The sequence below is a fragment of the Canis lupus genome, chromosome 25 (genome assembly GCF_048164855.1).
Source record: "Canis lupus baileyi chromosome 25, mCanLup2.hap1, whole genome shotgun sequence".
Taxonomy (NCBI): domain Eukaryota; kingdom Metazoa; phylum Chordata; class Mammalia; order Carnivora; family Canidae; genus Canis; species Canis lupus.
The window spans coordinates 8841644-8866625 of record NC_132862.1 but is presented as its reverse complement, the minus strand read 5'-3'; the positions used below and the strand labels follow the sequence as shown (position 1 = coordinate 8866625).

Here is a 24982-nt window from a genome sequence, read left to right as displayed (position 1 = left end):
AAGTAGTCTATGGGGTGATACTTTGAGAAAGTGTGAATAATCCAAGCCCCAATAAACTTTTACCCAGTGATTTTAGGATCTATTAGGATCTTTTTTATCTATAGAATTTTACTTTATTTTTTTCTCTTTTAAAATTTAAATTCAATTAATTAGCATATAGTATATGATTAGCTTCAGAGGTAGAGTTCAGTGATTCATCAGTTTTATATAATACCCAAGGCTCATTACATCATGTGCTCCTTAATACAAGACAAAATCAGAGAGGGAGACAAACCATAAGAGACTCTTAATCATAGGAACACACTGAGGGTTGTTGGAGGGGAGGGGTGTGGGGGGATGGGATAACTGGGTGATGGATATTAGGGAGGATCTTGCTTTAATTAATTATTAAATTAAGAGTTGCAAAATGGTGATTTTCTAATTCCATCTACATATTATTTGGCATACTTCTTTAAAGAGCTTTCTGGGAACACCTGGGGTAGCTCAGTGGTTGAGTATCTGCCTTGGGCTCAGGGTGTGATCCCAGGGTACTGGGATTGTGGCCCACATCAGGCTCCCTGTAGGGAGCCTGCTTCTCCCTCTGCCTATGTCTCTGCCTCTCTCTGTGTCTCTCATGAATAAATTTTAAAATCTTAAAAAAAAAAAATAAAGAGCTTTCTTTTTCTTCTCTCCCACCTCCCCTTTATGACTCATGGATTTTTTTTTAATTCAACATGTTGTAACCCATCATAAATATTATGCTTTATGGTACTCAAAATGTCCCAAATTTGACTGTATTATTGAATTTCAAAGACTCTAGGTATTATACCAAGGGAGAATGCAAAATGTAGTGAGCAGAACACAGGCTTTCAAGCTAAATGGCTCTTCAGGAAGTTGCCACTTACTAATAGTGTGGCAGTAAGCAAGCTATTTAAATCCATGGAGCTTCCGTTTTTTTCACCTACAAAATAATTCTCATAATGCCTACTTAATAGGATCAGACCCATGTCTCTTTGGTTCACTGCTGCATCCCCAATATCTTAGTCATTGGAGACACTTAACAAATACTCATAGACTATGTAAAGCATCTAAAACAGTGCCTGCCACATAATGGTAGTACAATAAATGAGTTGTTTCGTTAAGTATTATTGTCATTAAAAAAAAAAAAGTATTATTGTCCTTGTTCATATCTTTATACTATGATGTGAATTTATTAATTAACTATTCTTGAGACATCTTTATGTGTAAACCATTGTGTAGGTCATTAAGAAAGAACTAGCAGGTTCTATATCCAAACCATATCCAATATGGATATGGTTATCCAATATGGATATGGTTATCCAATATGGATATAGAACTAGCAGGTTCTATATCCAAACCATATCCAATTCAGCTTAGCAATGAAAACAATGATTATTACTACTCCTGAAATGATGACTAACATTTGTATAGTGCTTACTATGTGACAGTGTTCTAAGCTCTTAACTCATTTATTCCTCTCAACAAGCATGTGGGTTAAGTGCTATCTGTTATTATCCCAATTTTAAGATGAGAAAGCTGAGGCCAAAAATGCATAACATGTCACAAAGCCAGTATAAGGAACCAGGATTCCCATGCTGGCAATGTGGTATTAAAGGTTTTCTTTCTTTTTTTTTTTAAGATTTTATTTATTTATTCATGAAAGACCCAGAGAGAGAGAGAGAGAAGGAAAGACATATGCAGAGGGAGAAGCAGGCTCCATTCAGGAAACCCAATGTGGGACTCAATCCCGGGACTCCAGGATCACACCCTGAGCCAAAGGCAAATGTTCAACTGCTGAGCCACCCAGGCATCCCTAAAGGTATTCTTATACCCATTATGCTATGCTAAAGAAAGGAGAACTTTTAAAAATAAGTTAAATAAAAGCAGAAAGTATTCTTTATACAGGACAGGGTATAGTAGAGCCCATGACAATTATTTCAGGGACACACTTTGCTAGCCAGGAACTGACAATGAAAATATAAGCTTCTTGTCCTAACATTTAGTAGCACCATAACTTGTTTTAAAAGATCACATTTTGGAAGATGCTGAGACCATTGCAAATGAAGTCCTCATTTCCAAAGCTTAAGGAACTAAAAGCAATTTAAGTCTTGGAAAATTAGAAGTAGATGCCAGCTCTTATCTTCATCTGGTGTTTTATGGCAGCCATTCAGTGATATACATGGTTATGTCTGAATAACCTACCAGATGGTCCAGCTGTGAGAATGTTATTGTTTTGTACCAATTTATATTTTTCCCATGGTTTCACAAGTTCTAGTTCTTGAACCATCAAGAGATAGCACAGCTTTTTCCTTAAGCTATGACAAAATAATGAGTTTCCCAAATCCATCACAAAAGTTTCATCAGATCTATAGGTGAATTCATAGGCAAATGTCAGTGTTTTTTTTTTTAATAATCTCTTTAAAAGGCTGCCTGTTTAGTTTATAGAACCTTTGTCATACAAGAGAGACTAAAGGTTTGATAGAAAGTTTTTGTATGAGCAGGCTGTGTGCCATTGCTACCACTGTCAATTAGTTAATGCACTTTGTGAAAAACAATCTCTGTCTCTCTAAGGCCTTTTTGTTATTTCTCTCTACACTCTTACCTTCTTCAGTGTTATGCAGAATTGCTTGCCTAATGTTATCTGAGTGAGCATACTGGTCATTCACAGGCACTATATGTTCCTAGCTATCTGTATCCTACAAGAAAGATAAGCAATAAGAACTCACACAGTGTGAATTATAGTCTAATAATTAGTATCTTGTGCATTAGGAGATTCAGGGCTGAGGGCTATGCAGCCATTCAAACAGTTAAGCATGAATTACCACACTATAATTTAGGGCCTGAAGCCTATTTCTATACATAGAAGCAGATGTCTCTTTTGCTAGAAGAGGAAAGCCAGTAGTAATCTGGATGGAAACAAGTATTTTTTTAAAAAGCCAGAGTGACCCCATTATTGCTATTGCACCCAGAATGAAGGCATATAATATTCATCTAAACCCCCTGAAGCAGGCCTTACACTGACCCAGCTTCATCAGCCTTCCTGTGGTATTTGCAGGGCTAGGCTAGCAATGGATTCCTGCATCCATCCAACTCATGTAATTTCCCCTTATATCAGTGCGAGCGAGTTCTTTTAACAATAAAAAAATACAACAAAAACAACAGTGTGCACTCAAAAATTCTACTGGAAGCTACATTTGACGTGTGTGTGTGTGTGTGTATGTGTGTGTGTATCCAAGAATAATTTCCTTATTGCATTTCAGGGAAAATAAGCACTCCAAAAACTTCTTACCACAGCCTACAAGGTCCTATACCATCTGGCCCCAGCCTGTGCTTCGGATCCAATCAGACTGCATTTTCTCCTCTCTCACATTTTTCCACCAGGCTTGCCACACTGCTGTTCCTCACACAAGCCAAGCATACACTTGCACCAGGATATTTGTCCTTCCTTCTGCCTGGAAGACTCTTCAATCAGACATCTATATGGCTGGCTACCTCACTACATTCAGATCTGTGCTCAAATGTCAACTCCTCAGAGATGAAGGAAAGATGTAGAATAAGGAATAGAATAAGGACAGAAAAAGAAACCTCAGAGAGTCATTTCTAGACTGTAATTCATAATAGCATTCCATGCCATTTATTGTTTCTTTACCTGAATTATTTTCTTTCCAAGCACGTATCACTACTGATATTAAGTTATGTGTTGATGTGTTTGGGTCTGTCTCTTTCACTACAAGATAAGCTCTACGAAGCCAGCTTCTTTATCATTTTGTTCATTGCTTTTTAGCCTTCTATCCTTAGCTCTTAGAAAAGTGCATGACACATACTAGGCCCTAAAATATTTCCTGAATGGAAGAATGAATTAATGCACTTCCAGTTTCATGGAGTAGAAAAACTAGTATTTTCGTTTTTTCTTTTAAAGAAATGGAAACATGGAACCTTCAACTCAGCCCTTTGAGTGCTTTTGTCTATACCCCCTTTCCACTTGAATGATTAACTACTTTGTGATAATGGTGGGGGCAAACCTCCAAGGATTTGCTCTGGAAATGGACAAAAACTCTGGTGTCCCCTTCCATTTAGAGAGACTGTAAGTTGGGTTGAGAAGCAAAGGTTCTCTGACCTGAGCCCTTTCTAAAATGTAATCTTGAATTTTGAAGTATTAAAGAAAAGCTGTCATTTCTGGTTCTTTGTAGAACTTAAAAAAGAAACCCAAGGAAACACATTAATGGGATTTGGACTGAATGACAACACAATGAATTTATCCTGGAATGAGAGTGTTAAGGCTAAGGAAACTAAATTGCTCAGCATAAAAACTAAAAAAAATTTTCTGTTTGCACCAAAATATCAAAAAGGGAGACTTCTAGACTTGAGGAAGCAGGGAGATGGGGAAACATCTTTGTTGGGAGAAAGTGAGCACAAAAAATGGTGACAGCCAAAAAGTGAGACAGTATGGAGAATACAAAAAGGAAACTGTAGTCCTACTTTATCTATGCATGTAGTTTCAAAACTCCTAAGTAAAATATTAGTAAACCAATTCTAAACATTAGATAGATTTAATACATAAAATGCATTGATATTTAATTGGTGAAGTGTGTCAAATAAACATAAAATAAATAAAATGAATTTAAAGTAATGTATCATAATCAGTAATGCAGGGAACATCATCAGAAAATCAATATCAGAAAATATATTATTGAACATGGAATTTACAGCATGGTAACTACAGTTAACAATACTGTACTGTATATTTGAAAGTTGCTAAGAGAGTAGACTTAAAAAGTTATCATCAAGAAAAAACATTGGTAACTATGGGTAGTGATGGATGTTAACTAGGCTTATTATGATGATCATACAAATATGGAATCCTTATGTTGTACCTGAAACTAGTATAATGTTACACATCAGTTATGTCTCAATAAAAAAGTATTTCTAAAAATATATGTATTATTGTAATTTGTGACATTACTAAAGGAGAAAAATCATGTAATTATCTGAATAGACACAGGAAAATATTTGATGAAGGTTAGTCTGTTAAGATTTTTAAAAATAGGAAAAAAACTAGAAATAGTAAAGAATATTCTTAGTAAAATTTATATAACAAAACCCTGATACTATATTTAATAAATGAACTTAGAAGCATACCTTTTAAGATTAGGAATAACATAAAGATACCACTATTATTTATACTATGGAATATAGTATTGGAGATCACAGCCAATATGATAATGAAAAAATATAAGGAAAATATGTTTGTTGATAATTACATGCTATATATTTCCCTTTTCATACTGTTTTAGTTGCATTCCACAGATTTTTATATGCTTTATTTTCATTTTCAATTAATATTATTTTCTACTTTTCTTCATGACTTCCTCTTTGACCTAAGCATGGATTCTTTAGAAGTATACTTGTTCATTTTTAAATATTTGGGGGATTTTCCAGCTGTTTTTACTTTTGATTTCCCATTTAATTCTGTTATGATCAGAGAACTAACTTACTCTGTATGGTTTCAATTATTTTAAAATTGTTGAAGTTTGTTTTATGGCCCAAAATATGGCCTATCTTGGTGAATATTCCATGTGAAATAAAGAATGTGTGTTCTGTTCCTGTTGAGTTCAGTGTGCTCTAAGTGTCAATTAGGTCAAGTTAGTTGATAGAGCTCTTCAGGTCTTCTATATCCTTATTGATTTTTCTGCCACCTTGTCCTATTAATTATTTAAAGAGGAGTGCTAAAGCCTTGAAGTATAAATGTGGATTTTTCTAATTCTTTTTCCAGTTCTATCAGTTTTTGATGCTCTGTTGTTAGGTGAATCCACATTTAGGATTGTTATCTTCTCTTGGTGAACTGATACTTTATCATTATGTAATACCCTTCTTTATCACATAATAATCCTTGTTCTGAATTTTATTAAATCTGATGTTAATATTACTGCTTCAGCTTTCTTTTGATTAGTGTTTACATAATATATCTTTATTCCTTCACTTTCAACCTATGTCATTATTATTGAAATGAATTTCTTATAGACAGTTGGGTAATTTTTAAAACTGTGTGCCCACAACAGGCAAAATGGGCCACTGCAGCCCACATAGATGGTAAATGTGACTCAGCCACAACAGTAGGGCACATGCAGCCCACATAGGGGATACCCCTGCAGTGTCTGGGTCTGGTGAATAAGGGACATTGTACTACAGGGCACCACAGAACCTCTTCTTCAAAAGGCTGCTACTTGCAAGATCAGGAGATGCAGCTGATCATCCTAATACATAGACACAAACCCAGAGACTTAAAATAAGGAGACAGAGGAATATGTCCCAAATGAAAGAAAGGACAAAACCACAGCAAAAGAGCTAAACAAAATAGAACAATTAAAACAAGTAACAAAATGGCAAAAAGTACATACTTATCAATAATTCCTTTAACTCTAAATGGACTAAATGCTCCAAACGACATAGGATGACAGAGTAGTTAAAAAAAAAAAAAGAAAAAAAAAGATCAATCTATCTGCTTCCAACAAGAGATTCATCAAAGACCTAAAGACACCTGCAGACTGAAAGTGAATGGGAAAACATTTACCAGGCAAATGGAAGTGTAAAAGAAAGCCAGGGTAGCAACACTTATACTGGCCAAAATAGACTTTAAAACAAAGACTGTAATAAGAGACAGAGGACATTGCATAATCATAAGGGGAATAATCCAACAAGAGGATATAACAATTTAAATATGCACCAAATGTGTAAGCACCTAAATACATAAGCTAACTATTAACAGATAAAAAGGAACAAATTGACAGTGTTACAATAATAGTAGGGGACTTTAACGCCCCACTTACATCAATGGATAGATAATCCAGATGAAAATCAATTAGGAAACGATTGATTTAAATAACAAGTTAGACTAGATGGATATAATAGATATATACAGATCATTCCAGACCAAAATAGCAGAATACACATTCTTTTCAAGTGCACATGAAACATTCTTCAGAATAGATCATATGTTAGATCACAAAACAATTCTCAATGAAATTTTAAAAATTGAAGTATCATGCATCTTTCTGACTATAGCAGTATAAAACTAGAAATCAATCACACACAAAAACCTGGAAAAATCACAAATACATGGAGGCTATATAACATGCTGCTAAGCACAACCAATAAATCAAAGAGGAAATGAAAAATACATGCAGAGAAATGAAAATGAAAACACAACAATCCAAAATCTTTGGGATGCAGCAAAGGCTGTTCTAAGAGGGAATTTTACAGCAACACAGGCCTGTCTCAAGAAACAAGAAAAATCTCAAATACACAAATCAACCTTTATGCTTAAAAGAGCTAGAGAGAAGAACAACAAAGCCCAGAGTCAGTAGAAGGAAGTAAACAAGATTAGAACAGAAATAGATTAAATAAAGGCTTAAAAAAAACTCAATAGATCAATGAAACCAGGCATTTGACAAAGTACAACAACCATTCATGATAAAAACTTTGAACAAGGTAGCTTGAGAAGGAATATATCTCAACATAATGAAGCCACATATGAAAAAAACTGTAATTAACATCATAATCAACAGTGAAAAACTAAAGGTGCTTGCTCTAAGGTCAAAAATAACACAAGGGGGACATCTGGGTGGCTCAGCAGTTGAATGTCTGCCTTTGGCTCAGGGTGTGATCCTGGTCCCAGGATAGAGTCCCACATTGGGCTCCCTGCATGGAGTCTGCTTCTCCATCTGCTTGTGTCTCTGCCTCTCTCTGTGTGTATTTCATGAATAAATAAATAAAATAAAATCTCAAAAAATAATAACACAAGGATGTCCACTGTCACCACTTTTATTCAACACAGTACTGGAAATCCTAGCTGCAGCAATAAGAAAAGAAAGAAAGAAAGAAAGAAAGAAAGAAAGAAAGAAAGAAAGAAAGAAAGAAAGAAAGAAAGAAAGAAAAGGCATCCAAGTAAAGCTGTTACTATTTGCAGATGACATGATTTTATATATATATATATATATATATATATATATATATATATATATACACACACACATACCTAACCACTCCCCCAAAAAACTACTAGAAATTATAAGTGAATTCAGTAAGGTCGCAAGATACAATAATATACAGAAATCTATTGTATTTCTGTACACTAATAATGAAGTAGCAGAGAGAGAAATTAAGAAAACAATCCCATTTACAATTACACCAAAAAAATAAAAAAAATAAACAACTAGGACTAAACTTAACAAAAGAGATGAAAGACCTATACTCTAAAAACTATAAAACATAAATGAAAGAAACTGAAGACACAAATAGAAAGATGTTCCATGCTCATGGTTTGGGAAAACCAATACTGTTAAAATATCCATACTACTCAAAGCAATCTACAGATTCAATGCACTTCCTATCAAAATACCAACAGTATTTTTCACAGAACTAGAACAAATAATCCTAAAATTGGTATGAAACCACAAAAGACCACAAATTACCCAAAGCAATCTTAAAAAAGAAGAACAAAGCTGGAGATAGGAAAATCCCAGATTACAGGGCATACCACTAAATTGTAGTAATCAAAACTGTGTGATACTGGCACAAAACAGTATGGTATAGTTCAATGGAAGAGAATAGGGACCCCAGAAATAAACCCATGTTTATGTGGTCAATTAATGTATGAGAAAGGATGCAGAAATATACATGGGGAGAAACAAAATGGTACCAGGCAAGCAAACTCAACAGCTACATGCAAAAGAATAAAACTGAACCACTTTTTTACAACAAACACAATAATAAAGTCAAATGGAGACCTGAAACCATAAAACACCTTAAAAAAAGATATGCAGTAGTTTCTTTTTTTTTTTTTTTTAATTTTTATTTATTTATGATAGTCACAGAGAGAGAAAGAGGCAGAGACATAGGCAGAGGGAGAAGCAGGCTCCATGCAACACAATAATAAAGTCAAATGGAGACCTGAAACCATAAAACACCTTAAAAAAAGATATGCAGTAGTTTCTTTTTTTTTTTTTTTTAATTTTTATTTATTTATGATAGTCACAGAGAGAGAAAGAGGCAGAGACATAGGCAGAGGGAGAAGCAGGCTCCATGCACCGGGATCCCAACGTGGGATTTGATCCCGGGTCTCCAGGATCGCGCCCTGGGCCAAAGGCAGGCGCTAAACCGCTGCGCCACCCAGGGATCCCTGCAGTAGTTTCTTTGACATTGACCATAGAAACATTTTTCTAGACATGTCTCCTCAGGCAACAGAAACAAAAGCAAAAGTAAACTATTGGGACTATACCAAACTAAAAAGCTTTGCACATCAGATCAACAAGATAGCCTACTGAATGGGAGAAGATATTCGCAAATGATGTATCCAAAAAGGAGTTAATATCCAAAAGAAAAAAAGAACTTCTATGACTCAATATCAAAAAAATACAAATAATTCTATTAAAAATGGGCAGAGAACCGGAATAGACACCATTCCAAAGAAGACATATAAATGGCCAACAGACACATGTAAAGATGCTGAACATCACTAATCATCAGGGAAATGCAAATTGAAACCACCATGAAATATCACCTTATACTTGTCAGAATGGCTACTACAATCAAAAAACATGATATAACAAGTGTTGGTGATAATGTGGAGAAAAAGGAGCATTCATTTACTATTGGTTGGAATGCAAATGGGTGCAGTCACAGTTGAAAACAGTATGGACTTTCTCAAAATATCAAAAATAGAATTGCTGTGCTCGCTTCAGCAGCACATATACTAAAAAAATAGAATTGCCATATGACCCAATAATTCTTCTACTGGGTATTTATACAAAGAAAATGAAAACACTAATTCAAAAAGATATACACACTCCTATGTTTATTGCAGCATTATTTCCAATTGCCAAGATCTGGAATCAGTCCAAGAGTCCATCAATAGATGAATGGATAAAGAAGAGGTGATATATATATAATGGATATATATATATAATGGAATATTACTCAGCTGCAAAAAAGAATGAGTTCTTGCCATTTGCAACAACATGGATGATATAATGCTAAGTGAAATACATCAGAGAGAGACAAACGTTATATGATTTCACTCACATGTGGAATATAAGAAAGAAGACAAAGCAACAAAGAAGAGGCAAAAAGAAGAAGAAGAAGAAGAAGAAGAAGAAGAAGAAGAAGAAGAAGAAGAAGAAGAAAAAGAAAGAAGAAAGAAAGAAAGAAAGAAGAAAGAAAGAAAGAAAGAAAGAAAGAAAGAAAGAAAGAAAGAAAGAAAGAAAGAACCCTCAGACTCTAAAATACAGAGAACTAATGATTGCCAGAAGGGAGTTGGGTTGAGGGTTGAGTGAAACAGGTAAAGGGGATTAAGAGTACACTTACGGTGATGAGCACTGAGTAATGTATATAATTGTTGAATTATTATAATGTATACCTGAAACTAATAATTAACACTGTTAATTATACTTCAATTTAAATTTGTTAAATAATTAAATAAAAAACATTCTACCAACCTGTTTTTTAATTGGTATATTCAGACCATTTACATTTAATCTAATTAATTGTATGATTGGGCAACAGTCAGCAATCTTACTGTTTTTTATTTGTTCCATCCATTCTTTGTTCCTTTCTTTGCCTGATTTTTTTTTTTTTTTGCTTTATAATTCCACAGGCTTCTTAAAAATCTCTTTTTTAAATTAAAAAAAAAATTTTAAGTAGGCTCCACACCCAATGGGGGGAATTCATGATCCTGAAATCAAAAGTCACACATTTTACCAGCTGAGCCAGCCAGGTGCCCTCTTTCAATATCTTTTTAAATAATGTTAGTGCTTACCCTAGGGTTTATAATATACAAACTCAAATAATACTGCTACATGTTCAGTATAAAAACCTAATCTTATTATAGTATATTCCTAATTTCTTCCTCTCATCTTTTGTGCTACTATTTTCATATATCTTATTTTACACTTTTTTTAAAGCCAAACTACATTGCTGCTTCTTTACAGTCATTTACCTTTAGGGCAATTAAAAAAAATGTTTCATATTTACTTTTATTTTAACCATTTCCAGAGATCTTCATTTCTCTGTGCAAAATCAGGCTTTTATCTGGTCTCATGTTCCTTCAATCTGACGAACTTCCTTTAACATTTCTTGTAGTGTAGGTTTGCTGGTAATTAATCCTCTCATTCTTTGTTTGTCTTCACTTCTTGATAGCTCTTTTCATTGAATGCTGGGTTAACATTTTTGTCTTTTAGCACTTTAAAGACTACATTGTCTTCTGGATTACACAGTTTCTGGTGGCAAGTCTACTGTTATGAGCTGAAATGCATCTCCCCAACATTCATATGTTAAAACCCTAATCCCCAGTATCTCGGAATGTGACTATGCTTGGAGACAAAGCCTTTAAAAGGATGATAAAGTTAAAATGAGCCATTAGGGTAAGCCCTAATTCAATGTGACTGGTGGTCTTTTAAGAGCAGGAAATGTGGAAACAGAGAGACACCAGGGATGCATGCATGTGCGTGCACACACACACACACACACACAGGAAAGACCATGTGAGAACACAGCAAAAAAGGCAACTGTCTTCAAGCTAAGTAGATCAACTACTCTGCCAGCACCTTCAGCTTGGACTTCTAGCCTCTTTCTCTGGTTTCTGAGCCACCCAGTCTGTGGTATTTGGATATGGCAGCTCTAGTAAACTAAAACATCTCTGAATTCATAGTTTTATTTTTTATTATTATTATTTTTAAGATTTTATTTATTTATTCATGAGACACAGAGAGAGAGAGGCAAAGATATAGGCAGAGGGAGAGGCAGGCTCACTGTGGGGAGCTCAATGCAGGGCTCGACGCCAGGACCCTGGGATCACTACATGAACCAAAGGCAGATGCTTAACAACTGAGCCACCCAGGTGCCCCCATAGTTTTATTTTTATGTATGTAAGTGTGTTTTATTTATCTGGCTATTTTTGAGATTTTTATCTTCATCAATTTTTAGTAGTTTGAATATGATGGTCCAGATGTAGTTTCATCCTTCTTGGCAGTTTCTGTGCTTCTTGGTTTGATGTCTTTCATTATTATTTCTTTTTAATTCTCAACCATTATCTCTTCAAATATTTCTTCTGTCTCATCCTCACTCTCTTCTCCTTCTGAGATTCCAAAACTCAGATATGTTAGGTTGTTTGATATTGTCCTGTAGCTCTTAGATGCTCAGTTCTTGTTGTTTCTCCCCCACCTCCTGTTTCTTTGTATTTCAGTTTAGGTAATTTTTATTGACCTATCTTCAAGTTCACTTTAACTTTCCTCAGATGTGTTAAATCTACTGATGAGCCTGCCAAAGGCATTCTTTATCTTAGGAACCATGTTTTTCCCCTAGTATTTTCATTTGACTATTCTTTTTTTTTTTTTTAAGAATTTTTTAAATTTAAATTCAATTTGCCAACATAAAGTATAACACCCAGTGTTCATCCTATCAAGTGCCCTCCTTAAAACCCATCACCCAGTCACCCCATCCCTGCACCCACCTACCCTTCTGCAATCCTTTGTTTGTTTCCCATAGTTAGGAGTCTCTCATGGTTTGTCTCTCTCTCTAATTTTTCATCAGTCAGTTTCCCTCCTTTCCCTTATAGTCCCTTTCACTATTTCTTATATTCCACATATGAGTAAAACCATATGATGATTATTCATTTGACTATTTCTTATAGTTTCTATGTCTTTGCTAATATTCATCTTCTGATCCTGCATATTATGCATTTTCCCCCAAAGAACTTTTAACATATTAATCATACTTGCTTTCAATTCCCTGTCCAATAATTCTGGGTCATCTTAGAGTCTGATTGTGTTTATTATTTTGTCTCTTGAGAGTGACTTTTTCTCTTTTACATGTTTGTAATTTTTCATTGAATGCCAGATAGCATATGGAACACAGTAGAGCCTGAGGTAAATAGCATTTATGCTTGGAAAGTGGAAATGGACACACATTTTCTTCTGCTAGCGTGGGTATGTGTCTGGTGGGCAGAGAAGTGATGGAGGGCTGAGGAGGGTAGTCAATCTAGTCAGGAGTTGAACTGGGTTTGGGTTCTGTTCTTGCTCTGGCTATCTGCAATACACCACTTGTTTCAAACTCCTCTAGCATTACCTTGCCCTTATGGAGAGGGTGACTTTATGGGAGGATTTTCTCAACTTTTCTGCTCCATTTTATGACCTATGAAAGGACTTGCCTTCCCCCAGAAGACTTCGGCTGCTTATTACTCAGTGCTTTCCAGCCTGTGGGAGCGGCAGTAGGGAAGGGGAGAGGAAGATTGTTTGTTATCTTAGCCCTAAGCCCCAGTCTTAAGATCTCAGAGGTAAGACTTTCTTAATGATCATTCCTTTCACCAGATATAAGCAGCATAAGAGACATCTAATGTCCTGGTTGCCAGATGGTTTCTTGCCCCTTTTCTTCAAATGGAGGGTTTTTCTCCCCTTTTACCCACTCCTCAGCTACATGGGTCTTCACCTGCCTTAGGGGTTTCAAGGTTTGCTGCTCTCCCCATCGTGTCTTAAGGCCTCCATTCTTCAAAGAAAAAGGATTCAAACAAAGTTTCATGGCTTTTCTGAAGAAACTGCTCCCCTTCTCTAAGCCTACATCACTGAGGTATGATTTCCCTAGGCTCCTACTCTGCCCCTAATCTCTCTGTGAACATTGGTAAAGGCCTACAGGTAGGTATGGATTTTCCCTGCTTGGGTGATACCCAAGTGTTCTATATTTTCACACAGCCCACCCCTAGTCCTTAGTATTTTGTTAAAATATTTAACTAAACTTTTCTTATCAGATGCCCCTTCTTTGAGACCCTCCATTTTTCTTAGACTTCAGGATAGTTTGCCCTGTGGACTCAATTTTCTGATAGATTCAAGAAAATGTATGACTTTGTCAATTATTTGTTTCTTATTGGTGGGTGAGACTAGGACTGTTCCCGGCTTTCTTCATCCTACTTGGAAACCAGAACTCCTAAAATTTACTTTTGAATTGCTTCCTGTTCTGTGCTATAATCTCCCACTGAGTGTCTAACTTTGAGTAAAGATCCATTACATTTTATAACATTCTTAGAGGGCCCTTTGCAAAGGAGGAAAAAGGAAGAAAGAGAGGATAATACCTGGCAGATGACTAAGAAGAGATCAAAAATTGTGTTTACAGCAGACATTTCCAATCAAGGGTAAAAGATAATCACCAGGAGTATCCAAGCACTTCTTCCCACACTGGAGAGATGTTGGGGGGGGGGGGGATTCTTTGACTCCACAGTTGTGTGTAAAGGAGAGTTCAACTAATTTTAGGTGGCTGTTAAAGGAAAGAGTGACTGGATGTTGCTCTAGGACTCGGGCTACACAAATTATAGGGAGATAGCCAAATTATCACAGCTGTTTGTCACTAAACCTAAGCAAAGTCGTCTTCTTATTTTATTCCCATCTTATTATTTTACTTCCGTCATGATCCAAAGATGGGAGATCACACTTGTTGTATAGAGAAAGTTAACACTAAACTCATGAGTTTATTTAGGCTCCCCATTTTTAATAGACTCTTCAATTGAATTATCTCACCACAATGGTGAAAAAAAATCTTAGAATATTTGAGTGACACCTTTCATTAAAAGAAATGATATAATTTGGCTTCCTGCATTATTCTGTTTATTAGGGATTCTGATGAGGGCACCTGAGGTTTAATTTTTATCATAATACCAGTGGAGAGAAGGGATCAAATGTTAGAAGCCATCTCAGCACCTGAGTCATTTTTTTCCAATCCAGCAAGATCAGATAGCCTGATTTCCTAGCTCAGTGTTTCTGGTAGAAAAGGCAATTTTCAAGACTGAAATAGCAATTTCTTAGCCATCACCAAGGCTCTTAAAATCCATTTTTTAAACTCCCATAGACTTCTATGTGTAAATGAAAGAAGACTCCTGGAAATACACATTTTTCTATTTTGAACGATAACTCACTCAAGCATAAAGTTAATACAATTTATTACACCAAAAGTAAAGTTGCATTAGAGTGAGCTCATAACAGATGAGTAAACACACTTCACAAGAACAGGGTTGGCACGTCTGCTAGCCTGAGTTTGTCTCCTTCAGCCTCAATGCCTCCATAAATATCTCATTCCTACATCAGCCCTGCTGACATAGGACAGGTCTGTCTTCCTCAGAAAGGGTTTGAAACACCTTTAGACCCTTGAAAGTTCAGAGCTAACCTTTAGATGGGCAACCAGCCTTTGATTATTCTGATGTCACTTAACACAGTGTCTAACACACAGTACACATTTGACAAAAGTTGAATATTTACCACCACCACCATCATCATCATCACCACCACTCCTACTACATCAAATAGTCAACTTGCTACACATCCTACCAACTTTGTTCATTCATTTGACAAATTATTGTGTAATAGGCTTTTCTCTAAGAGCTTATGGATAGTAAAGAATATAGAATTAGTTTCCTCTGCCATCTACTAACAAGACATTTTATCTCCCTGAACCTGGGTTTCCTCTTCAAAAAATGGGACAAATCGGGACCAGAACTAGGATAAGGTATGTTAAGATACTTGCATAAACCTAAGAGTGAGTACCTCCTTAAATTCTCTTCTCTAGGCAGCTTGCTTGCCTTGCCCTCATCCTGGCCTCTGGAAATAATAATACCTACTTCACATAGTTATTGTATGAATCATGGAGTTGAGGAGGCAGGGAGAGGGTAATTACATTTGCCTGGCTTGAGAGTGGCATTTGAGAAGGCTTACCTAAGGAGGGGCTACAGACTGGGCCTTAAAAGATAAGAAATCTACTAGGCAGGCATTGGGTTCTTCCCTGTGGGCATATCAAATAGTGAGTGATGGGCTGTCCTTGGAAATGATCTGTGGCTTAGAAAGAAATGATGAAAAGAGCTAACAAATATTATTTGTTCAGAACCTACTATGTGTGCAGCATGGCTAGGCATTTTGCTAATATTGTCTTTGATCCTCACAGGAGCCTTAGAAGGTTAGTATCCTTCTCTCCATTATACAACATAACCACAAAGAGTTCAGCCCAAGGAGGCAAAAAAAAGTTACACAGTGTATTAGTTTTCTGTTGCTGCTTTAACAAATTGCTCCAAATTAGCTTAAAACACACAAATTATCTTAGAATTCTAAAGGTCTGGAGTCTGACACAGATCTGCCCAGATAAAATCAAGTCAGGAGGGCAATGTTCCCTTCTGAAGGCTCTAGGGATGAATCCATTTCCTTGTCTTTCAGCTTCTAGAAGTTGTCCATACTATTGGCCTATAGTTTCCTTCCTCTATTTTCAAAACCAGCTGGTCAAGTACTTCTGATTCTGACTCTGACTCTCTGTTCTACTTTTTAAGAACCCTTGTGATTATATCAGGCCCACCCAGATAACCTGGTATAGTCTCCTTATTTTAAGGACAATTATCAAACTTAATTCTATCTGTAACCCTATTCCCCTTTGCCATGTAACCTGACATATTCAAAGGTTCTTGGGATGATAACATGGACATCTCTTGTGGGCATGGGTGGTAGGGGGTAATTATTCTGCCTACCTCACAGTGTTTGTTATTGGCGGAGCTCTTAGATTAGAGTCAATTTAGATTTCATACTGAGTTGATAGGCATTAAAGGCTTTCCTATACGGGAGTGGCCTAAATAGATCTGTACTTTACATCAACAATCCCTGACTCAGAATGTAACAAGGAACTGGAGGAGAAGAAAAAATACTGGCATTAAGTAAGAATTAATGATTCGGCAGTTATAGAAATGGAGAAAAGGGAGTAGTGATAGGATATTTCAGAGGCAGACTCCTCAGGGCCATGACCTGTTGGATAGAGAGAGGGAAGGAGAGAAAGGATCCAAAGGTGAATTCTAGATTTCCTAGCTTTGGCAATTGTAAGGATTTAGATTTCTACTTTACAATTGCGTCGTAACATATTCATTTGTTTTAACCATCCATCTACTCACTAAACATTTGCTCAGTACCTGTTATATGCCTGCCTATTGTTGTAGCACTTGAGTTATATCAATGAACCCAAAATACAAAAATTCCTGCCCTCTAGGATCTTATCTCCCAGTTAAGGGACAAATACATAAATGATAATCATAATTAATAAGTCTGGAGTATATTAATAGGTGGTGAGAGCTACTAAAAAAATGAAAAAACAGGGTAACTGGTAGCAGGAATACTGAGGGTGGGAAGGTAGAGTTCAACTCCTATAGGATGGCCATACTGAATCTCAATTAGAAGGTGACATCTGGGGCGCCTGGGTGGCTCAGTGGTTGAGCGTCTGCCTTGGGCTCAGGGCGTGATCCCAGGGTCCTAGGATCGAGTCCCACATCAGCCTCCCCACAGGGAGTCGGCTTCTCCTTCTGCCTATATCTCTGCCTCTCTCTCTTGCCTCTCATGAATAAATAAATAACCTAAAAAAAAAAAAAAAACCACCTTTTTTTTTTTAAAAAAAAAAAAGGTGACATCTGTGCAAAAACTTAAAGGAGGTAAAAGAATCATTCCTGGAGACATATGGGGACATGCATTCCTGGCAGAGGAAATAGCTAGTACAGAGGCCTGACCATGGGAACACACTGGTGCGTGTGAGGAAAAGCAAGGAGGTGGTGTGACTCAAGCAAAGCGAGCAACAGAACAAGTAAGAGGGGATGATTCTTCTATCTTACAGGGAGAAACGGCTCTCACAAGAAAGGGAGAGTGAGCAGGGAATAGGGTGCAGGGTAAGCCCTGAGCCTGGTCACAGATTGGAAATGCTCTCTCCACACCTGGCTGCTCGCTCTCCTGGGAACCTTAGTCATCCATGACTCCTCCTGACACATGATGTCACCGAAGAAGAGCTAGAGTTTGTTGCACTCTAGCTGTATGAATTATCTCATATGATCTCTAAACAACCCTGTGAGGTCAATAGGGCAGCTAGCCCCATTGCGCAGGTGAGGAAAATACTCAAGACGACACGGCTAGGGAGGGGGCAGACTGGGATCCAATCTGAGACAATCCAGCCCCAGAGTCTGCTCATTCCCCACTCCTCCCCACACCTTGGACTGTACAGGGAGCTGAAGAGTCCCAGAAAGAAGTCTTTTCCATCTAAAACCATCTCCTCGCTAATCCCTAAAATCCCATCATTAACACTTCACTCCTGTCACAAGCACTGTCAGAAACTTAAGTGGGGGAATCTGAAAAGCTCCTAACACCTTTTGGTGAATGAGTTCAGCTATCTCTCTTCCATAAGAGCTATTGATCACCTACTAGGCGTTAGGCTCTGGGCCAGGACTTTTCTCCACGGTAGGAAGGACTTGGCAGCAGGAAAGCGTCTGCCAAAGAAGAAAAGTGGGGCTGTAAGGACAAATTTCATTTATTTGAAGTTTTGCCTCAGGAGATGGCCACATTTATCACTTAGTAACCATTAAGTCACCACACAGTGTGATGATGCTCATCCTTTCTGCTGGATAACTCTCCCTCCACAGCTAATTGCCTTACATCTATAGTCTAGTTCTTGTCAGTTTTGTCACACTGTTATTACATACAGTAATGGTGTGTAAGATATTAGCCTGTCATTATATATAAATGTGTCTAAGGAAAACTCATTTCCAAGAATCATTTTTGAAAATGAATCCAGACGAGAGGTAAAAGCTTATTTTCTATCTCCAAGGACAACATAAAGTAACTCTGAAGCTTGTGTGAGAATCAGTTAAGGTGGACTCCATGCCCCTAGGAATACAAAGTCGCAGACACATTTTTGGGTGTTATGGAAAGGCCAGGAAAGAGTTAAGCTGGAAAGAAGAAGCATCTTTCTTCTCTAACTGTGCCCTGCCTTGAGGGGATGAACAGCCCAGCCCTTTCCCCACTTACCATTCCTCTATTTATTTTATTATGGTTAATAACACGTGACCAGAAAATCATTTTTATCATTTTCCCTCTGGTGCCATTAAGTTTAATTTCCTTGTTTTAATAATACAGCACCAGTGACTTGCCTGATATAAGAACTTTTCTCTTCCAGTTATCTATTAGAGTAACATTTTAATTTATTACAAAATGTACATTTCGTATAACTTGCAAAACCCTGGGGTTGTGACATCCCTAAGGGTTGGATGCTGTGTTCTTGGTGTCTTCTCAGTTTATTTGTTTCTGACAGCTTTCACCACTGGGATGTAAACACTACATAAGGCGAGATGTTGTGTGTCTTGTATCCGTGGAACACTGCCTGCATGTGGCAGGTGCTCAAGAACGCACCATGAATGATGGACAAAATGTACACCTTCTCAAACCTCATGGCCTCTCACCTCTTACCAGGCACAAAACAGTAAATCTTTATTTCACATGAAGAGTTGGTCTATGAAATGGCACGGAAATGGGTTCTAATCATGCCCAGAAAATGGATTAATCTTAGGATACCTAAAAACTTTAAATACAATAAGCATCTGTCATCTGTAATGGGAAGATCCTATGCTGGGTACTGAGGGCAAAATAAAGGTACCCTAGACACTGGGTCTGCCCTGCAGGGGCTTATCATCTGGTAGGAGGAACCTGGTGATGACCTACAGAGAGAACCCAGTGTGACCTCAAGACTTTTACCTTGCAAAGTTTTCTAGAATCCTCACTGGTGCCATTCATCCGGCACTTCCAAATAAAGATTCAACTGACCGGCTCTGGAACCAGATTGCCTGAGTCCAGGTCCTGACTCAACCAAGTATTAGCTCTGTGACTTTGGGCAACTTACTTACCTTCTCTACACCTCCATTTCCTCATTTGTAAAATAGGAATAAAAACTGAACTAATCTCATGGAGCTGTTGTGATGATTGAATGAGTTCACGTATGTGCAATGCTTAGAATTGTACCAGATACAGGTCAAGCATTCAATTAATATTAGCTATTATTTGGTTTATTATTGCCACTTTGTTATAAATTCCATTTTGTATGGCTATCTTGAGCTACCAGTTTTTATTAATGTATATATCTACATTTTAAAGATTTTATTTATTTATTCATGAGAGATACACAGAGAGAGGGAGAGAGAGAGAGAGGCAGAGACACAGGCAGAGGGAGAAGCAGGCTCCAGGCAGGGAGCCCGATGTGGGATTCGATCCCGGGTCTCCAGGATCACACCCTGGGCTGAAGGTGGTGCTAAACCGCTGAGCCATCCGGGCTGCCCTAATGTATATTTTAAATAGAATTATTTTTATTGCTCTTTAGAATGATACATGATTTTTAAAGACTTACATTATGTAGAGAAAAAAAAATGTTTCTCTATAATCTGACCCCAAAAGAGAACCATAATTTACAATTTGGCAAAATTCCTTCCACATAACAATTCGTGTTTTTAAGAATGTGTAGATATATTTTTAACATAATTTTATTATAATATACACACTGTTCCACTAAGAGCCTACTCGTAAAATTCAATGTATTGAGATAATCTGTGTAAATATCCTAAGATCTATTCCAAGATTTATATAACCATTATTGTATTAGCAGACATTTAGGCCATTTACGGGTGAATACTATAGTAGTCACAAAGATTTGGGCTGTACTGTCCACGCTAAAGCTCATGTTTTTTGAAGGAAGTGTCATTGAATTCCCAAAGAGCTCTGCAAATAGGAATTTCTGAATGTGTAAATTGACTGACTGATTGACCATTTTAGGAGAACTGAACAAGCAGCAGAAGCAAGCTTTAACCGTTGAAAGTTCAATTTGTAAACTTTTTTTAAAAGTTCTAAAAAATGTTTTGACTAGCATGACATAACTATTTCTCAGGATGGTTGTGAAGACAAAATAAGGTAAATGCATATAATTTATATGAACCCACATAAATGCCCAATAGTTGCTGCCTATCGTTATCATTAGGACAGCAATTAACAGGAAGAATCTAGACACCATCTGTCTTTGATGACTTAGTCACTGACCTAGGTCATGTCTCTGGCAACCACCTTAGGTTCTAGAATTCTACTCTTTAATGAGTAGGGATTGTACTAAAAGATAAATTAGAGCATAGAAATAAAAGCATGGAATCACTACTTGTCCTGATCCTTCCAGTCACTAAAAATTATCTACATGATGTTTTTTAATTAATGAGAAAGGTTAAAAATAGTGTCTATCAAGTTTGCTTCCCTTGTCTAATGACCTGTAAAAGGAGTGGCACTTCTGATTAGCATTTCATTACCTCATTCAGCTTGCCCACGCTGGAGAAAGAAAGATTAGTTAGGAAAATCGACATAGGAGAGGAGCAGGAGAGGGGATGATTATTGAACAGGGCACAAGTTCTGCTTCTTATATCACAGTTGTTTTATTCAGGGTTCCTCAACCTTGGCATTAGGGACATTTGGGGCCAGGTAATTCTTTGCTGTGGGGGCTGTTCTGTGCATTATGCTTAGCAGCATCACTGGCCTCTACACATCTGATGCTAGTAGCATCTCTTCCCACCAAGTCTGATATCCCAAAATGTCTCCAGACATTGCTAATGTTGTCTGGGGGCAAAAGAAAACCACTGATAAATATATACGTACATATTTCTTATATAGCATGTTACACTTTGCAAATGCATTTCATATTTACAATAGTTGTGTGGGTATGCTGGGAAGATATTCTCCACTTTATACATGGGGAAAACATGATCCTACAATACCATATGTTGTGAAATCAAAATTTTAATTTTGAACCACTGAGATGACATCATGAGTCAGACCAGAAGAAAATAGTCCGTGTTTTTGTTTTTTGTTTTAGCGTATTTTAGTAAAAAGTCAAAACTTCTCCCCCTCACTTGAAGACCACCAAGGGCATGTCCAGGCAGCCAGCCTCAAAGAGGACCCCTAAACAAAAGACAAGTCTAAGATTCAGCTGTGTAATTCAGAGTTAATTTTGGGTTCAATCCATTAGCTGTAGAGATAATAGTTTGAAGAAAAATTTGCCTGCTCTTGCAAAGGTGGAAAATGGGATGGCATGTGAATAAATGATTCTAATCACGGCAATGATAGATCTTTAAGAGGTATGAGCGTTCAATCTACAAAGAAAGTCTGCCCATTAATTAAAATTGTTATGGAGAGACTCAGAGAGGATTAAAATAGATAAAACCCGTAGCAACAACAGGCCTAAAAACCAATGTCTTGGAAAATCAAGAAACTGCCTGAAGACAGGGACTCATAAGCTACAGACATTAAAAGAGGAGAGGTTTCTAGATACCAGGAAGAGCTCGAATATCCCAAGGAGTTGGAGAGTAAGGAGAAAAACTATAGGAAATCCAGCAAAGTCATCGACTCTGAGGCTGAACCCCTGAACGGCGCAAGCAGGCATTTACTAATTCACACATGTCATTTCACTGGTTGTGTGGATACCAACGCAGCTGCTTATTTCTGCTTTTATCTGCTGAGGCTTTTTTACTACATCAGAACCCAGGTTTGTAGACAGTGAAAATGTCATCACATTAAAAACAATCTGCTTCACATGTGTGAGATAATAGGATTTGGGGTTAATGAGCTCATGTCTGGGATATCGATCCAAATGTGAATAACTTGTAATTGGCCATCACTCAATAGCAGCTTATAACTAGTCTGGGCTATATGAATGGGTTGCTTTATTCACTGAAATAACTACAGAACCACAAAAACCAAAACTTGCTCACAGAACTGGCCAATTGCCAAACAGCATCTCCCCTCCTCTCCTTCCCCTCACTCCCCTACTTTCAGTTAAATACAAAATTGTGAGGAGAATATAAGATAATGCATAGGTTTATCATCAATTACTGGCCTGGCATGCCCCCCATGTAGAATGAAAAAGCCATGATTTAAGACATAGCAAGAGACCTTCTTTTTTACCAGGAAAGCATCACTTTTATTATTTTGCCACCATAAATCCAGGTTTTGAAAGGTTTGATCTCTCAATAGTAAGGTTATTCTTAAAAAGGATGTTTTTAAACAAAGCCATACCCAGGTCTAATTTCCTACGATTCTATTAATGGTAACACCCTCTTGGGTCAAGACGCTCCCTGAAATTATTATCCATGAACCAAAATATTATGCATGAATAGTTACATTGACAATTTATCAGGTTAACTATCAAGCTATGGATACTAGCATTGGTGAGGTAGCCAAGGAAAGAATTCAGAGAAACAGGAAGTATCAGCCTCCACTCAGTGGAGGCTAGAACTGTTGAGACACCATCATGGGCCTCCTGAGGAGCCAGGGGCCACAGGCTGAGCAGCAGTATGTAAAGGACAGAGCATGGGTCTTGGAGTTGGGTTTAAAGGCTACATTTATCATGTATATAATGTGTAATCGTTGGGCAAGCTCCTAAAGATCTCTGAGCCTCAGCCTTCATATCTAAGGGTATGAAGGCTGCCCTAAAAGTTAATTGTGTGAATTGAAAAGATGGTGATTATTAAGAAACTTGTCACTTATTAGGTACCAAATAAAAACTAGTTTCTTTATGTACTCCCAGGGGGCTTGTCAACCCTGTACTGGGCCATGGAGCAATCACTATTAATCTCGAACCCGTAAGGGGTCAAGCATCTTAAAATGATTCAAAGAAAGATGGGCAGCCCGTCTGTGAGTATATAGCTATTTGCCTGTGCGTGGCTGCATTCATCCATACTTCATGTAAAACACTTATTATGAGACATAAGTCCCCATTTCTGCTGCTGTAGGATTGGAACTCTGAACTTCTAGCTCCAAAAATCACTCTGATCATGAGAATGAGACTAAACCAAAAGCCTGGGTGAAGATTCTGACGTGGGGTTCAGAGCCTTCTGCGCCAAGACGAACACTAGGGGGAGACTCTCTCCTTCTCAGCTGAGAAAGATTTGTAAATCCCCTTGCTCAGTCCCCACCCAACACTCTATGAACATCTCATGATCAGTATCAAGAAATTGATAAGCAGATTCCGGCAGGCAGCAAAGACCACTTATGGGAAGGGGAAATGACACCCAACAAGGTGATGAGAAATTATTTCCCTAAAGTCGTTCAGGAAATCTAAAACAAGTTAAGATTAAGAAACCACAGTTTATAACCCTCTAATAGTATCGATTACACAGCAATATGTAATCACACTATTTGATTTTTCTTGCCATATTTAGTGGCTAACAAGATTAGTGATTACATATTAACATTAATGATAATAAAAAATAATACCTAATGTGTATATAGCTTCACGTGTACTTCTGTTTTTTTTTTCATTCTTCCAACCTTCCAGGCGTAGATACTTCAATCCACTTTTCTATTAGAAAAATTGAGATATAGAGAGGTTAAATGACTTAAAAAGTAGCATGAAACAGTGGTCAAGAGCACAGATTGCAGAATCAGACTGACTGGGTTCAAGTCTCACCTTGACCACTCACTGGCTCTGTGACCTCACAAGCTAACTAACTTCACTTTCTTTGCTGTAATACCAAGGATAATCACAGTACCTCCCTGCTTGGTTAATTAGGAGAAATAAATGAGTTAATACATATAAAACACTTAGAATAAGTGTTTGACACATTGTAAGCACTTAATATGTGTTAGCCATTATGAGACCTAAAGTCACATTTCTACTTATTAATTTATACATTACTTAATTGTCACTGTGTCAGTTACTGTCTTAGGCATTGGAGGAAACTAATGAAAAAGATCTGGTGCCTGGGTAGCTCAGTCGGGTAAGTGTCTGCTTTTGGCTCAAGTCACAATCTCAGGGTCCTAGGATCAAGCCACACATCAGGATCTCTGCTCCGTGGGGAATCTGCATTTCCTTCTCCCTCTATTCCTCCCCCCCCCCGCCCCGCCCCCCCGTTTGTGCTTGCTCTCTCTCTCTCAAATAAATAAAAAAAAATTTTTAACCTTTTTAAAAAAGATCTTATAGTTTATTGGGAAAGATAGACATTATGTGATTCTCATGAACATGTGCTGAGTACTCTGACAGAAGAAGCAGGCGTCATTCAGCACCCTGGAAGAGAGGTTAGGGCCAGGTAAGGGATGGGTAGTGCGAGGGCCTGAACTGGACCCCAGCTGCACCTGAAACA

At 37.3% G+C, this 24982-nt stretch overlaps 1 long non-coding RNA gene across 1 annotated transcript in view; it reads right to left on the bottom strand.

The window, feature by feature from the left end:
• LOC140616815 (uncharacterized) overlaps positions 1-24268 on the bottom strand; it is a 77545-nt gene extending 53277 nt beyond the window's left edge. Inside the window, exon 1 of the long non-coding RNA XR_012017151.1 lies at positions 24117-24268. This is a non-coding gene — a long non-coding RNA (uncharacterized lncRNA). The remainder of the gene's footprint in view (positions 1-24116) is intronic.
• Between the last annotated feature and the right edge of the window lie 714 nt (positions 24269-24982).